We start from the raw sequence: 16,496 nt of genomic DNA on the forward strand, positions 1-16,496 counted from the left end.
CACTGACAGGCTGGGCTCTGTGTCCTACAAGAGAAATGCTGCTGGGAATAATTGGGGATGTAATTCAGCGTAGCCGACAAACCCCACAGTGAGCTGCTGTTGGGAACCTGTAGTAGCAGGGGGCCGGAGTCCATAAACCCCAGAGGTCCCTTCCAACCCTGCCATTCTGTGGTTCTAGCAGCGCTTACTGACTGCAAGGTAATGATGTATTTATCAACAGCTGTATCTGAGGTCGCGCATTTCACGTTCTCGGGGAAGGAAAGAACTAAATCCTCCCACGGCCATCACACACAGGCACATCAGCCAATTAGTAGCTCCGGCCACGCGTGTACTGTTTACTGTACGAACAACGCGCCTTTCCCCCGCTCCGTGGCCTTCCTTTGGGAAGCCGATAACGTCGAAAACCTCCCGGGAGAAGCGACGGCCGCACAATCCGAGGGCAGAGCGGCGAGGGCCGCTCCGAGGGGAGGAGGGACGCCAGCGGGCGGCGCACGCGCGGTGAGCGGCGGAAGGGGCCGGGGGCCGCCTCCCCGCCTCCTCCCGGCGTGGGGCGCGCATGCGCTGTGGCGGCGGCAGGGGCGAGCGGCGGCGGTGGCGGCGGGGGGAGCTTTGCCGCGCTCTCGCTCTCCCTCTCCCTCCGCGCGCGCCCTCCCGCCATGTTGTTGTGAGCCCCTCGCGGCCGAGGGGGGGGGAGGGGAGGCCGGAAGGAGAGGCGCCGAGAGGAGCGGGGGGCGGCGGGCGGGCGGCGGCGTCCCAGGGCCCGCTCCGGCTCCGTCGCGGCGAGCGGCGCCGCCAGCCAGCCCGTGAGTAGCGGCGGGGCCGCGCGGGGTAGGCCGCGGGCGGGCGGAGCGGGCGGGCCGCCCCCCTTCTTTCTTCCAGCCCCCTTTTGTCTGCGGCGAGGGAGGGGAGAGAGGGCGGGAGGGGGCCATGTTGCGGCGGGGCGGTGCGGGGCCTGCGCGGCGGGCTGGCCGCCTTTGTGTGCTCGCGGCGCCGAGGTGGGAGCGGGCGGCGGCGGCGGCGGCGGCGGCGGGAGGGGTGGCGGGGCGGGAGCGGGGCGGGGGCTTTGTTCGGGCCGAGGCAGCGCCGGCGGCTCGGGGCTTTGTGATGAGCGCGGCTGTGGGGAGGGCGGGACGAGAGGGCTGCCGCCGCTTCCGCGCCGCGAGGGCTCGGGCTGTAATCGTGCTTCGAAACCGGCGGCGGTAACAGAAGTCGGGGCGGGCGGCCGCCGTCGTGCGGGGCTGCGCGGCGTTTTGCTGCGCGCCCGGGGCGGCTCTGCGCCTTGCCGCACTCCTGCCCGCCCCCGCGGCGCCGCGCTCTGACGGACGGTGCCGGCAGGGCTTTGTCCGCCGTTCCCGGAGCGCTGTGTGAGCCGCTGCCGAACGAGCGAAACTTTTCCTGGCCGCCTTATCGTTGTGGCTTTACGTGTGGCGTGCGAACAAAGCGCACGGAGATCTCTTTTAGTTTCTCTTTTCTTTGTTGCCTCCCGGCTCTGTGCTTCGGTTGTGCGGGATACCGACGCGTTTCGTGTGTATTTACCGCCTCGCGTCCCCGTTTTCGTAGATAAAAAGCGCCGTTTCTGTACGATCGGCGTCTCTGGGGCGAAAGCGTTTCCGACACGTGCGGCTGTGCCGAGAAACAGAATTATTTTCTACTTCCCCGTGACCCGCAGCTCAGTTCGTGGCCGTGCGAGAGCGGATGCGTTCTGTTGGTGGGAGAAGGAGGCGCGGAGCGGAAGGGAGATGGGAATTCGGCGATGTGCTTCGGTTGTGTGTGTAGGAACGGCGCTGAATCAGCTGATGGCTCTCCCAAGTGTGCAAAGAGTTCTGAATCTGGAATTTGGCCCAGCAAAGTGGTTAGAAGGCAAATGCGTGTGAGAAACTGCTTGATAGTGCTGATAGTTCTGTAGTTTAGTATGTGGAGGTTGCATCTAGGGAAGTAATATAGGATTTGAATAGGGTTGTTGTTGTTTTTCCAGCATTAATTGGAAACAGCTTTTCTAATTAATTTCTGTAGTATCATTTCGCTACTTAATATTTTTCTCCAGCGTTCGGGGTGTCGACACAGCTGTAACCATATCTGATGTCGTGGTTGCCACCACACGAGGCTGTTGACTAAAAAGTTGGACTTGCCTGTATTGCAGTGAGAAGTTGTCTCTTACTGTGGCAGCCTGTATGAAATGTTATGTAGGATTGTGATGACATGAAATGCTGCATGTGTGTTTGCCTCGTAGTTTGCCCTTGGGGAAGTTCCTTAGGGCAGGTGCTTGGGGTGAGCATACGAGCAGGGCGTCCCCTTGTTGAGTACAGGGGGCTGGATGGGGTTTGTGAAAGCATTTTCTACTTTGCTCTTAGACTTTTTTTGCTTGCTGAAATGATATATGACTGCACACAGAAACATCTGCAATAGGGAGTTTCGTAAAAGCTTTCTCCTTGATGATTTCCATTCTTTGTACAGTGGTTTATAAGTCTCCAGCATGATTAGAGCAAGTTATTGTAAACAGAGGCAGGTGACCCAGGAGATGGTTTAAATACCTGCCTGTATGTCTTCACGCCTTCTTTGATCGTGGAAGGGCAAAACACTGCACTGCCCATTGCACTGAAGAGAACCTTGAATTCTCTCGTGTTCTTTCTGGGTTGAGCCCTCCTGTGAAATGAGCGTTAATGCACTGGAGTTTCTTCAGGCTTTATAAATGCTTCTCATTGCATGTATCATACGTATAGGTATGTGAAAACTTTATCAAGCTGTTGCTTTCTCTTCTCTTTGGCAAATGTAGTTGGAAATGCATACTTAGCCTGATGTGGATTTTCCCCACCCATGACATAGCACTAGTGACTGTTGTGCACAGTTGCAGCACTGTCACACAGCCAGTGACAAGATTGTCGTCCTGAAGTGGCACGAGAAGTCTTTTCGTGTAAGGTTCCTTTTCTGCTCCCATAAGAACAAATACAGCTGTGCAGTCATTTCTGGTGCTTCTAACCATGAAGTCAAAGGCACTTCACCTTCCTTTGGTAGGAAGGAGTTTTAAATGGCATCAGAAGATGAAAATGTATTCAGTTCTACTGTCTGCGATGTAATTTCAAACACGTTGCATTCAGTTGCTTTACAGTAATGGCTTGGATAGGGAAGCATGATAGCCAGGTTTAGTTTAAATCCCACTCAGAATACATGCTGTGCCTTTCAGGTTAACAGGCAAGTGCTTTCTGAGTTGCTTTGGAAAATGTTTGCCCTACAGATGAGGGCCAGGTGTTACCTCTGGGTGTATCTGTGAAGATTTAATTTCATTAGTGGTGAACAGATTCTTCTCCTGAATGTGCTGGTTTAAGAGCAGCTGTACGCTTACAGAAGAAATGTGTCTGAAGGTGTTACAGTGACAATCTCCAAAATGAGAACAAGTATCTCTGTAGTAACCCAAACTTCAGATTTCTGCATCTAGTTCTGCATTTAAGTCCCAAACTTCGGAGTGTCAATGCATGGATCTGTCCTGTACAGGCTGTGCTGTTTTTCCAGTGTGTATTTGTGTGTAAATTGCTGCAAGTAATCCAATTTTGTACTTTTTCTTTGAAGTTACCATATAGTTTTAAGGTAGGCTTCCTTTTGCACTGGCAGAGCTGTCAGTTACAGGTGGTAGAACCTCAGTTGTCTTTCTGCTGCAGAGCTGCCTGCATGTAAGTCCTGATGGAAATGAAGGCAATATCAGGCTGCCTTCTTGGACTTCATTCTTTAGTTTTCATCCACGTTATTTTGAGGAATTTTTTTTCAAGTATCTTGCTGTTCATGTCCTCTGTGATATGCATTGCTTAAGGCAGTTCTGTGGATGCTGGATGAGCTTGTTGTGTGGTGTACAGAAGTTGCAGAAGTGATTTCAGGAGCTTTGTTTTGTCAATAAGGTGCATATGTACCGCAGCAGTGAAAGCAGTTCTTGTGTTACAGAGACACTTTTATTCCACTTTATTAACGTGCATCCTCCTCCATCTGTCTGCACTTGCACACACACACATTCCCTAATGGTTGGCCATACAGCAGTGGAAAACTAGGTGTGGAGGGATTAGAGGGCTGTACTTCTTTTGTCTGCATCTTCTCATCTAGGTGTCCTTGTTCTGATTCAGCAGCTTTCCACATAAGTCAGTCCTTATTGTTTGGATGTGGCACTCCTGCTTAGCACAAAAAGCGAGAGGTTTCTCGGCCTTGAAAATGGAAGTCATACAGCTTGTTAGCACAGAAAGTACATAGTTAAAACTGCGGAGGAGACTTGGGGTTTTGTGTTTGCAGTTATTTAGTTCCTCAGGACATACTGAAAGATTGATAGCACATTGGTTACAGTGGACATGTGTGCAGATCACCGCGTATCCAGGGAGAAGCAGTTTTTACCTGCAGAAGTTCTGAATATCGCAGGGAGATTTTTCTGGTTGTCATCTCTGCTTGTTTCGAGCCATAAGTTGAATGCTTTGAAAATAACTTGGCAAAGTTCATTTTAATCTGAGCCTGAGATCTTTGTTTCATGAAAACCCAAAAATGCATCAGCACAAGCTGCAGAAGTTTTATGTCCATTCCTTCGTTAGGATCTTCTGTAGTGCACCGAGTTTGTAAGAAAAACTGAAGCTGACATGCAAGAATGAGATGCATTTCAGATAATGTGTTTTCTGGGCTGTTTCATTTCATAGTCTGCAGATGTAGAAGATCAGACTAAACAGCTTCACAGATTGTGCTGAGTAGCAATGTAAAAAAAAAAGCAGGGCCTGGTGCAGGTGGGAGCACTGCTGACTCCATCCCCACCGCTCAGGATCACGCTGCAGGTGGGTATTGCTTCCACAGACCCAGCGGGACACAGCGTTCCTGTCGATGGTTGGATAGTTGGCCTGTTTGTTTTTCATGGAACCACTTGCACTTTGCATTGACTCTGTAGCTGTAAGGATGCGTGTGAGCTGAGATACTTTTTCAAAGCCTGCAGTAATCCAAAGTCAAAAAATGTTCCTTTGCTTGTAGCAGTTAGAAATCAAACTGCGTGCAGTAGCCTCCCAGTGCTCTGTTTGGCCCTGTAACATATATAAGCATTTCACAGTGCTGTGAGTGCCTGGTTTCCATCAGAAGTCTGTCGTACAGTTGGGTTTGAGTTTATGCAAAGCAGACCTATGAGAAATGCTATGGGTTTTGCACCCAGTTTTGCTTGTTACAGTTGCAGCCTAAAAAAAAAAAAAAAATGATTAAGGTAAAATAGAACAGAGATTTTGTTGTAGATTAGAGCTTCTGTTGGAAACAGTAATCTGGGGGAGAAAATCCAGTGTTAAGCTTTTATCTCCAGGTGTTCCATTGGTACAACTTCCTCGTTTGTCTTCAATCTCAGCTGGGAATGGCTTTATTCCCCGTGACCCCTGTGATGCTGTGGGGAGCTTGGGGGGTGTTGCAAGAATGTAGTAAATACAGGAGCAAGCATAATACAAAGAAGCTGGCTCTTAAACGCAGGGATCTCTGTTGTCTGTTTTCTTGTTGTGTTTTTCCTTAATCTGTTTTGTTTTTTTTTTCCTCACTCTTGAGCTACTTTTGACTTTTCTACTTTTACTATTCCAGTTTTTCCTTCCGTTCTTGCCCACGTCCAGCTTTCTGCTGTATCACATTCTCTATTACATTACTGCTGAAATGAGAGCAGTCCTGTAAATACAAATTGCTGCAGCGTTCTACTCCTCCACTGGAATGTGCAGAAACGTTGGTGTGTTTTTCTCTTGCCATCACAGGCAACTGCACAGGTTTTCACACTTCTCTCTTCCACCTGCTTCCCCTCCCCAGAGGGAGGCAGAGGTGCATTGTAAGCAGAGCCCTTGTTTAATTACTGCCTGGGTCCCTCAAAACACGGGTGCATTTCTCCAGCAGAGAATACCATGAATGTGTATTTTCTGGTAACTTGGGTAGGGAGTGCAGGGCAGCCACTCAGTATCTTTTTGTAGTGTTTCAGCAGTGTCAGAAGTACTGACTGAATGTTTTGTTGCAGTGATTTATGCAGGTTGTGTTAGGAGCTGAACCACTCGCTGTTGTGCTCACTAAGTATTGCATGGGCAACGGCTCTATAGATGAATGCATGCAGTTTTTTTGTCCTTTTAGACAGATGGCAAAGAACATTAATAGAAATAATCATACTAGATCATAGAATCATAGAATGGCTTGGGCTGGAAGGGACCTCAAGGATCATGAAGCTCCAATTCCCCCACCACACCAGGCTGCCCAGGGCCCCATCCAACCTGGCCTTGAACACCTCCAGGGACGGACAGGGAATTCACAACCTCACTGGGCAGCTGTTCCAGCAGCTCACCACTCTCTTGGGAAGGAACAAAAAGGTGAACAAAAGTTCTTTAAGAAGTAAAAATGGAGATGCTGAAATGTTGTTCAGAATAAATCATCTGAAGTGTATCTTCAAACTGTGGATTTGGTGTTATTTTTTAGCAGGCTGCAATGAACTCGCATAATGTGAGACTACCAAAACGACTTAAAAATGCATTTCAGATATAAATAGGAATAGTGAATCATTACTTTGAATTCCATTAGGAGCTTAATCTATATAGAAAGTAAAGCAAAAAGTGTAAGTTTGCAAATACAGCAGGGATTTTTCATGTAAAAATAGCTGAAGCCATCCTTATTTCCAGCAAATGATAACTTCTTGCTTTTTGGGATTAGCTTGTGTGAAACCCTGCTGGTTTTGTGGCAAGAAAGTGATGTAAGCCTGAGGACTTCAGGAGGAGGCTAAAGGAAATGCAGAGTGTGGAAGAGCCATGTTTTCCCTTTGTAACAGAAGATGGGTGAGTTCTGACTGACTGAGGGGTACGTGGAAGTGAGTGCATGGTTGTGTGCAGTTTGTTTTTGAGAGGAATGTCAGCTTGGTTGCAATTACTGGTGGATTTTGAGTAATCTTCCTATTAGTTGGTGGAAGTTGAGAAATCCTTTCTAAGTGAGTCAGAATAAGTTAATAAATACACTTGATTAGTTCCAAGACAGTAATTCCTGTGAAGACTAGGGAAATTATTTGGGTCTTTTGAAAGCCATCTGAAACGTCTGCGGATGAGCTGAACATCTTGGTAAGCAGAAGGCAGAGCAACATTGTCTGGTGTAGGGTATTTAATGTTTGTTTTTGTTGATGCTGAAGAATTTTTGTCAGAGTCCTTGGTAAGAGATAATGGAGAAATGAGCATGGATGGGTGTTTTAGAGGCTGCTCACAGGGAAGGATGGAGTGGATTATGTGGGAATTCCATGGCAGTGCTGAGGTTTAATGAATGCTGGTTTGGCCTTCACACTGACTCACTCAGGCTTTTGACTTATTTTTCTCTCCCTCAAGACCCCAAAAGCACTGCAGGCTCTTTGATTGCACTGCATCTGGGAAGACCACTAGCTGCTGTGGCATCGTCCTTTCACTGACATCCCTATGGGGCTGCAGATCAGCTAGCGATCTGTTCATCAGTAGTTCACCTTGCTTCAGTGTGAAGGATTGCCCAGGGTAAATAGGTTTAGTGATCAGCAGTCAGTAGTGCTTGGATTTACGACGGCAATGTGGGTTTTGTGAAGTTCAGGGTATGCTTTCTTGGATGTCAGAACACTTGCAGGTGTTCTTGCTGCATGCTGAAGTGAAGAGGAACATCAGGGCGACACTGTCCTCAGTGTTTGTTCTGTCTTCCTCGTCTGTCCTTGCCCAAGGAGGCTGTGGATGCCCCATCCCTGGAGGCATTCAAGGCCAGGCTGGATGTGGCTCTGGGCAGCCTGGTCTGCTGGTTGGTGACCCTGCACACAGCAGGGGGGCTGAAACCAGATGATCATTGTGCTCCTTTTCAACCCTGGCCATTCTGTGATGCTACTATCTACTACCATTCCTCATAGCAAAGGTTGATAAGCAGTTCCTAAATTTAGTTACGTAGAGTTATGAGTCTGAATACTGCTCTCTCTTCCCCCAGTAAAGGAGGGGAAAGAAGGTGAGAACTGATGGTGAGAACCTTGAAAATCCTGCAGCTTGGTCTGCTGGAAGCTCTTTGAGAAATGCTGGGACTGTCGCAGCCTGTTTGACCCTTCTTGAGGACAGTGGTGCTGTGCACAATGGAACATAACTGCTTTCACTTAACTATTTAGGCTTTGGTTGCTGCAACTCATTTCTGGTGCAATGTATGGACTTACAGAGCAGTTCTGTGAGTAGCTGCTGACACACAGTCCTTTGGGGAGAAGGATGCAGAGAGTTTAGAAGTTCACTGAGTTCAGGAGCTTTTTAGCATTGCTGTGGTACAGAGGAGGAAATCAATAGATCAGTTTGTGCAAGTATTCAGTGTGACTCGCGTGGGAATCTGTTAGAATTCATGCAGCCACAAAATAAGTGCCTGGGTGTTATTAAATTAATAAAATATGCAGATGTTTAGCATTGTTGCCTCTGGTATAAAACAGACAATTGCTAGCAAAAACTTTGCTTGATTTTAAACAATAAAATTGTTTTTGTTGTTCAAATAAGATACTTTTGTGCAATGGAAATTGGGAAATAATGTTCCCGTATGAGACTTTACAGTCATGTAGGCATCCCTAGGAACAATGAGCACCATCTCATCGTTCCAGTTGGGAACAACATAATCCATTTCCTGACCTTAGAGTGGGAGTCACATTTCCTGAATCATTTGTTGGTCCATTTATAGAATCCACATAAAGCATCCCTAGAAATCTTAAGTGATCTTGCAGATCGTATTTTTGCATTTCCTAACTTTGTGACTTTCATTTCAAAATAAAGTTTTTCAATATGCATCTAAACCTTTTCAAAAGGTTTTCATGAACGGATATTGAAGAGTTTTTCGAGTGCTGAACAACTGCAAAGCACATAAATACCATCATGTTTGAAGCCCAGGCTGGGTGTTAGCTCATCGACGCTGCCTTCTCCCCACAAAGTGTCCATCAGTCGACGGAGCTGCTCTGGACTTCATTGATTTCTGTTTCTGCAGTTAACAGACTCTGATAACTTCATTACAAGTGCTGTCTTTCTGCATTTCTCAGTGTTTATATTTAGTAGATACATACCACGGTAACCTTTAGATCCACGTAATTAGAGGCCAGGTAAATGAACGTCAAACGCATGTTTTAAGCAGCTGCTCAGATCTGCCAGCTAATACAACTCTCCAAACCGTACCAATTAGGGAGAGAAATGTTAGATTGAAAGCATTTTTCCTTTTGCTTTGCTGTGGTAAGGGCATTTGATTGGAAAACGTCTACTCTTGTTAAAGCTGGTTTAATAAGTTTCTTGCAGAACTTCTCACCCTGTTATTGCTGTGTAATTTGCAGCAAATCTGAGGTTCTTGGGGGCGAGTTTTCAGGTGTTGATTTTTTGTGCACTCAAAAAGAAGAAAAAGACACCAGATGTCCTGTGTCTCGCACTGGAGACCTCACCAGATCAGTGGCTTGTGACTGCCACAGTTCTGGCAGCAGCCTTGAAACTTTCCCAGTAGGAAAGAGGTAACTGGTGTTCCCAGCTCTTTCGTTGGAAGTAGCTAAAATGGTGTGTTTTATGACACAAAATCAAACAGAAAGGCATTCAGAACTCGTTGTGTATTTCCTTAGCTAGAGAGAGGAAAACAAGAGTTCTGAATTTGCAGATAAATGACTTGTATTTTGAGCAGTCTTGAGCATGTAGTGTGTGGAACAGGCACCTTAACTAGGAGGGAATGGCGTAGAGCTGCATCAGAGGAGCCTCCAGTTGGATGTTAGGTAAAGGAGGGAGTGTTTGGGTGCTGGAAGTCTCCCCAGGGCAGAGCAGCTAGCTTCAACAAGCAGTGCGACAGCACACTCAGACACAGGGTTTGAATTTTGGGTGGACCTGTGTGGAGCCAAGAGTTGGGCACAGTGATCACTGAGGGTCCCTTCTAATGCAGGGTATCCTGTAAATACCCTGTGACTGTAGAACTATTGCTCGCTTCAGTGGGTGTGTTGTCCGAAAAGAACATCCTTAGAAAACAGCTGAGGAGATTGATAACAGCAATGTCTTTAACTCTGCGTTTCTCTGCTGTGGACAGATAAAGTAGAAAACGTGCTCTTGCCTATAGTAACTCTTAAAATGCATTGGAACAAACGTGGTTTTGTGTTTTCTGCTTAACCTTCTCTTTGTGCTCTTGTGTGATTCAAGTCACTGTCTGAGAACTGGGCAGTTCCCTTTCTTCACCTCTGGCTTTAGCACCCTCCTGGAGAGCATGCGGGGTTCCACACCGCTGGAACTCTTCTCAGTCACGCTGCTCTCTCAATTCTCCTCCTGAAATGAACAGGGAGAGAAAATGTGATGAGAAGGAGCACGCCACCCTGTGTCCCCTTGCTGTGTAAACCCCAAACAGAAGGTTGGATTTCATTGGTGTTGGCTTGATGGAGAAATGACCAGGCTTTGCATGGTTTGTTTTTTTTTTCTTTTCTCCTTTGGGTGCATTGGTTATTATTTTTCAGTATTTTTCCTGTTCCTCATTCCCTTGTATCTGGGTTATTTTCATTTTTCTGTTAGCTGTGTTAACACATCAACAAATGGATGTCTTGCTTGCAATGCAGAAGGTTAATTTATGGGAAGTTTTACTTTATTCTAAGTGTGTACATCTTGTTTGTTTTATTTGTTCTGATTCATTATTGACCTCATTATATAGACCTCATTGCAGCCTTTCAGTACTTAAAGGGAGCCTACAAACAAGAGGGCAGCCAACTCTTCACAAGGGTAGATAATGGCAGGACAAGGAGAAATGGTTTTAAGTTGAGGGAGGGAAGGTTTAGAATCCTAGAATCATTAGGGTTGGGAAAGACCTCTAAGATCACTTAGTCCAACCATCCACCTACCACCAGTGTTGCCCACTAAACCATACTGCTAAGTATGGGTCAGTAACCCCCATCAGAAGAGAACATGGGAGAAGGAGAGCCTGTTGGCTGGCATTACAGTCCTACCTCCTTTTTAAGAAACAGGATCACAAAACATTACCTTTGACCACCCAATGGAGAAACAGACATGCTCTGGATACACAGCTTGCTCAGTGCTTAGCAGCCCCAAAAAGGCAGAGGTGGCTGCAAGGGAACCAAAGTCACAGCCAGGTCCTCCAGCCACAAAGCACACAGACACAAGGTTAACAGAACAGGAGACCAGCTAGAAGGAAGAATGCCTAGGTAAGGGAGATGTCTGAGGGCTCCAAGCTCTCCTGTGGATGTTTGTACATCCAAGGACAAAATCTTTGCCAACCGAGTCCTGTTTATTCACAGCTTGTCAAAACCATGCAGTCAGAAAGTACTGTTGTTTTGGTATCTTGAACCACGTTTCGCCATCAAATTCCATGGGAAGATTAAGTTAATTTTAAAAATCTTGAATGTTCTCATCTATTTCTTTTCGTTCTTCTTAAATAGAAGTTGTACTAAAATGATAAGGACAGACAGCCTTTTAGAGCTTCCCCAGCTGCTCTCACTGAAGTGCATGTAATTCACCTGCCCCTCTCCTGGTCTTCTTCCCAAGGGGAAGCCCTGTGAAACAGCACTGCCTTCCTCAGGTGTGGTGAAGAAGCTGTAAACCTTTACAAACCTCACTGTTAAGGTCAGGACATTCCCATGTGGTGTGGATGGCTGTAGGATTAGGCAGTTTAATACTCGATGTATGATTTGCATGTTTTTAATACCTCTCCACCCAAGTTGCCAGATCAACACAAAAATGTGAAATTTTCTCAATCGGTGAGAAATGAGCTTGAGAAGGAGCCTCTAAACTTAGCTTAAAAAAAAGAATTATGGAATCATTCAGGTTGGAAATCCGATCATCGAATCCAACCATCAACCCAGTGGCAGAATGTTTCTGCCAGCGTAGGATGGAAGTGTCCCTCCTGCCCTTCCTTCCCACCACAAAGCCCCACCATGCACCCAAGCTCCAAATTGCTTTCCAGACCTCCTGATGCCTCTTGCTTCTACAGTACTTCAGAGAGCAGTGGAGCACGTCCATACTCAGCAGTGTCCTGATGGGAGGAGAGATCTGAGCTCCTTCTGGAACCAAGCCACCCGATGGGCTTTTAGCATCCGGCCTAGCATCTGCATCCAGCACAGCCCACACCACACAGCAAAGTACTGAGAGCTTGATTCCTGTGCAATGCAGGCATTGGATGTCAGGGAGAAGTTCTTTACAGAGAGTGGTGAGCTGCTGGAACAGGCTGCCCAGAGAGGCTGTGGGTGCTCTGTCCATCCCTAGAGGTGTTCAAAGCCAGACTGGATGGGGCCCTGGGCAGCCTGGTCTGGTATTAAATGGGGAGGTTGGTGGCCCTGCGTGTGGCAGGGAATTGGAGCTTCATGATCCTTGAGGTCCCTTCCAACCCTGGCCATTCTGTGATTATCAACCGTTAACATATTTAATAAAGGTCTCTTTGTTAGAAGGAAGGAGTAACAATTACTGAAATACAATGCTATTTTGTGTAAATTGTCTCTACTTCTTACACAGACCACTTCTTCTGTCTCGTTTTCATTTTCAGAAAAGGCGAATTTTAAGTTTTCTGTAGCATGCAGTTCACTTTTTAACCTTTTTAAGAGAAAAGCGAACTATAAAATAATGAAGAGCAGCAATGTAATATCACACTTCTGAGAGAGGGAGCTGCATAGTGTTAATTTGCACTAGCAGAGCTTTTTAAAATTAAATACTGATGATTGGAAACATCTGAGTTCCCTGCAGTTGCTGTTGCATCACTTGTGGCACTCGCTGCTGTGTTATGGAAAGGTGATGCTACCAAGAAAAGTGCTGATACTCAAAATGAGAAAACTTAAACTTGTAGCATGCATCTATTAAGCAATCAACACCAATTAAGTAACAAGCAGGGTTAGACAGAGGTGCAGGTGCAGTTCAGATTTGGTCATTTATAACACGTGCTTGCATACATTGGAATATATCACTTCAAATGGAGCAAGCAGTAAACAAATAGTAATAAATCGTGCCATGTTATTTATTGGTTAGGCTGGTAGTTCTGCCTGTTTTTGACTGTGGACGTTACAGTTCTGGGCTTTAGGACATATGAAAGTAGTTTAGAAAATCTTGTACCACGCAGTTGTGCCATTTTCTGACCAATACTTCCTGGATGGGAAGATGGATATAAAAGTCTGTGCAAGGGGGAGAGCAGTTTCTTAGTGGCAGAAGAGTTTGTGAGGACTGAATGCTGTTTTGTGTTTCATGAAGCGTGTTTCACTTTGCAGCCAGGAAGAGAACCAAGGTTTCTGGATGGTGCTGGCCTCTGCAGCCACCAGATGGGACTGAAGTGGGTGCAGAGATGTTTCATTTTCCTCTGCCTCTCTTGCTGGGAGTGCTGTCCTGTTAGACTGGGTTTGTGTGCTCTGTTGGTAGAGGACAGGGAAACAGGTTGGTGATTGCCAACTTTGGCAGTGCCTTCTGAGATAACAACTGGCTTAGATATGTGGGGTGCTCTGAAAATAGTGCCTCCTATTTATTTCCATGAAAACAACAATGGCTACAGAGAGCACAGTAACATGATTTGATAGAGCACATTACAGAATCACAGAATCACCCGGGTTGGAAGAGACCGCAAGGATCATGTAGTTCCAACCCCCCTGCCTAGCAGGGCCACCAAACATGCACATTCAGATCAGGTTGCCCAGGACCCCGTCCAACCTGGCCTTAAACACGTCCAAGGACGGGGCATCCACAACCTCCCTGGGCAGCCCGTTCCAGGGCCTAACCACTCTCCTTGTAAAGAACTTCCCCCTAACATCCAACCTAAATCTTCCCTCCTTCAACTTGGACCACATTCTCAGCTGTGAAACACTGTTTCTCAACGCAGTCACCACCCTTAGCTGGACATTTTCACCAGCCCTGAACAAGAGCCTTGGAGGAATTCAGTGACATGCCTCTGCTTCAGTCCCCATTTTGTCAGACTGCCCCTCTGCTGCCATCTGTCACAGGGCAATAAATGTAATGGCATATTGGTGGGAAGGTTGAATCTCTGCTGCCATACCAGCATCATCCGTCTCTGCTGTCACGGGCCACCATAATAAAATAGGAGGTATTTCTTTTGGAGCAGGCCTTGAGTACTTTGGTATATTTTTATTTCCTGCTTGTACAAATCCAGGAAGTTCCTTTTTCCAACACGCATGGTTCCATCTTATAGACACTCCTGTTGACTAGAAGGACTACCAGGCAAGTGAATAACTGCGTATACACGTGCCATGTGTTATGGTCACCATACTCTTTTGTGACTTGCCTTCAGCAGATTGGAAAGTGCTTTTGTTGAATATTTCTTCTTTGCAGTAACACACTGTTGCTTGGGTTGGAAGGGACCTTTAAGATCACCCAGTTCCAACCCCTGCTGTGGGCTCATTGCCCCTCACCAGCTCAGGCTGCCCGAGGCCCCCCAACCTGGCCTTGAGCTCCTCCAGAATGGGGCACCCACAGCTTCTCTGGGCAGCTGTGCCACCATCTCACCAACCTCTGAAAAAAAGATTCCTCCTAGTATTTCATCTCAGTCTCTTCTCTTTTGTGGACATCTCTCTTTGTCTTATCCCTTAGACCATGTAAAGAATTGCTCTCCCTCCTGTTGGTGAGCTTCCATCAGGTACAAGGTCTCAATGAGGTCTCCCCAGAACCTTCTCCAAACTGAACAAGCCAGCTCTCCCAACTTTGTAAGAGAGATGCTCCAGCCATATGTTCATCCTTGTGGCTCTCCTGGACCCACTCCAACAGCTCTGCATCCTTACTGTACTGGGGGTCCCAGGCATGGACACAGTTCTTCTGATGAAGCTTCACAGAGGCAGAATAGAGGGTCAGTGGGACAATCCCATCCCTCTCCCTGCTGCTACCTCCTCTGTTGGTGCAGCCCAGGGTACTGTTGGCATTATGGGATGGAGGCACACACTGCTGGCTTGCATCAAGATTTTAGTTGTCCAGAAAACACAAGTTCTCTGCAGGACTTCTCTCTACACGTATACTTAGGATTGCTCCAATTCAAGTACAGCACCTTGCACTTGGCCTTGTCAGACCTCCTTATGTTCACGTGGGCTTGCTTTGCAAGTCTGTCCAGGTCCCTCTGAATGATGTATTTTCCTTCTGTTGTATCAACTGGACCACTCCACCACTCCACTTGGATCCTCTGTGAACTTGCTGAGGGTGTCCTTGATCCCATTGCCTAGGTCATGGTAAGGGTGTTGAACAGCACTGATCGCTTTACTACATGAGACAGAACTGCTGCTTTGTAGCCTTCTGTGTTTTTTCACTCTGCTGCTCTCATCAGTTCTGAAACTTGTGCTCTGAGGAGCACTGTGAGCCAGTGGTGGCTGACAAATTTGTTTTTGATAGAGCATCTGAGAATGTTAATGATAACGTAGAATAAAACTTAGATCTCAGAGTATTCGTTCAGAAACCTGAAATAGATTAAATAATGTATTTGCCTGCAAAAAATTATTTTTAAGGATGCTAATGCAGTGAAAATTTTTAAGGATGTGCTGGAAGAAAATAGTGTTCTTTTTAGATTTGAACTGTGGGATCACAGTAAAACTTCAAAATTGGTTGTCTTAAGCATCTTTAGCATGTACTGTTTACTTGGACTGCTTCTTTCAGCTGTCCTGTAATTCTTTTTGGAGCACTTAATTAGTCCTGCAGTTCAATATTGACGTTGATGTTGCTCAAAAAGTGTTACTGATTTTCAAGTAGATATTCATAGCACAGAAATATGAACTTCTATTGGGCAGCTTGGTAGTAAGCGAGCTTCTGGGTGTTCGGTGTCTCAGAGGTGTGGGAAGATGCATCCAGCCAAAGGTTGCTTTAAGCAAACGAGCACCACGTGTTCTTAAAATGCAGGTTGTAATTAACTTATATGCAGTGTTCCCTTACTGACTGCATTGGTTGTGTATTCGGCTGCTGCACAGCTTTTGGTATCCGGACACATGACTGGCTGGTCTCTGAATAAGGAAAGTAGGAAATTTGACAAAATGTTCTGGATTAGAAAACTATGTACAGCTCTGAACTGCAGTATGTGATAATAAAGGCCATTAGATTTGCAGTTTAGGCTCCTTGCATCCTTTTCCCTTATTCTTCATTATAAACCTCTACTAGACTTGTCTAAAGTTTTCATTTCTAGTAAAATATTTTTCTGTATTAATTTCAAGCCTACTACCCCTCTGAAATGTTAAATGAACTTTCTGTGTCTGTAGTCAAGTGTCTGCCCAAGGTGACTGGGCTGTGCTGAACCCACCTGGAGGGCTGGCAGAACTGTGGCACGCTGTGTTTCAAAGTACAGCCATTGCTGTGTTCTTGAACTAGTTTAATTTGTTAGTGATGGGAAGGCCACCGTAAGGATGTATTACACATGAGATGATAAAAGCTGCAGAAGAGCCACCACCTGGAGGAAGCTGCTGGAAAGGTGTTTTGCATTGAGCTTATTGAGGAGGACACAGAAAGAGGCTGTAGCATTTGCAGAGCAGCTAGCGGCTTCTGTTTTTTTCAGTGCCAGCTTTGTCAGTCAGCCAGCAGACGTGTGTGCTGTGCCCCTGGCCTGCTGCTGTA

The 16,496-nt window shown here is 46.5% G+C and overlaps 1 protein-coding gene across 6 annotated transcripts in view; it reads left to right on the forward strand.

Moving 5' to 3' along the window:
• Positions 1-750: 750 nt before the first annotated feature.
• PUM2 (pumilio RNA binding family member 2) overlaps positions 751-16,496 on the forward strand; it is a 64,462-nt gene continuing 48,716 nt past the window's right edge. For all 6 annotated transcript variants that reach the window (XM_042828352.1, XM_042828380.1, XM_042828394.1 and 3 more), the window contains exon 1: positions 751-803. The gene's annotated coding sequence lies outside the window, so the exon portion shown is untranslated. The remainder of the gene's footprint in view (positions 804-16,496) is intronic.

The sequence above is a fragment of the Centrocercus urophasianus genome, unplaced genomic scaffold, assembly GCF_019232065.1.
Source record: "Centrocercus urophasianus isolate 14NV4802_14NV808 unplaced genomic scaffold, USGS_Curo_1.0 seq_10, whole genome shotgun sequence".
Taxonomy (NCBI): Eukaryota; Metazoa; Chordata; class Aves; order Galliformes; family Phasianidae; genus Centrocercus; species Centrocercus urophasianus.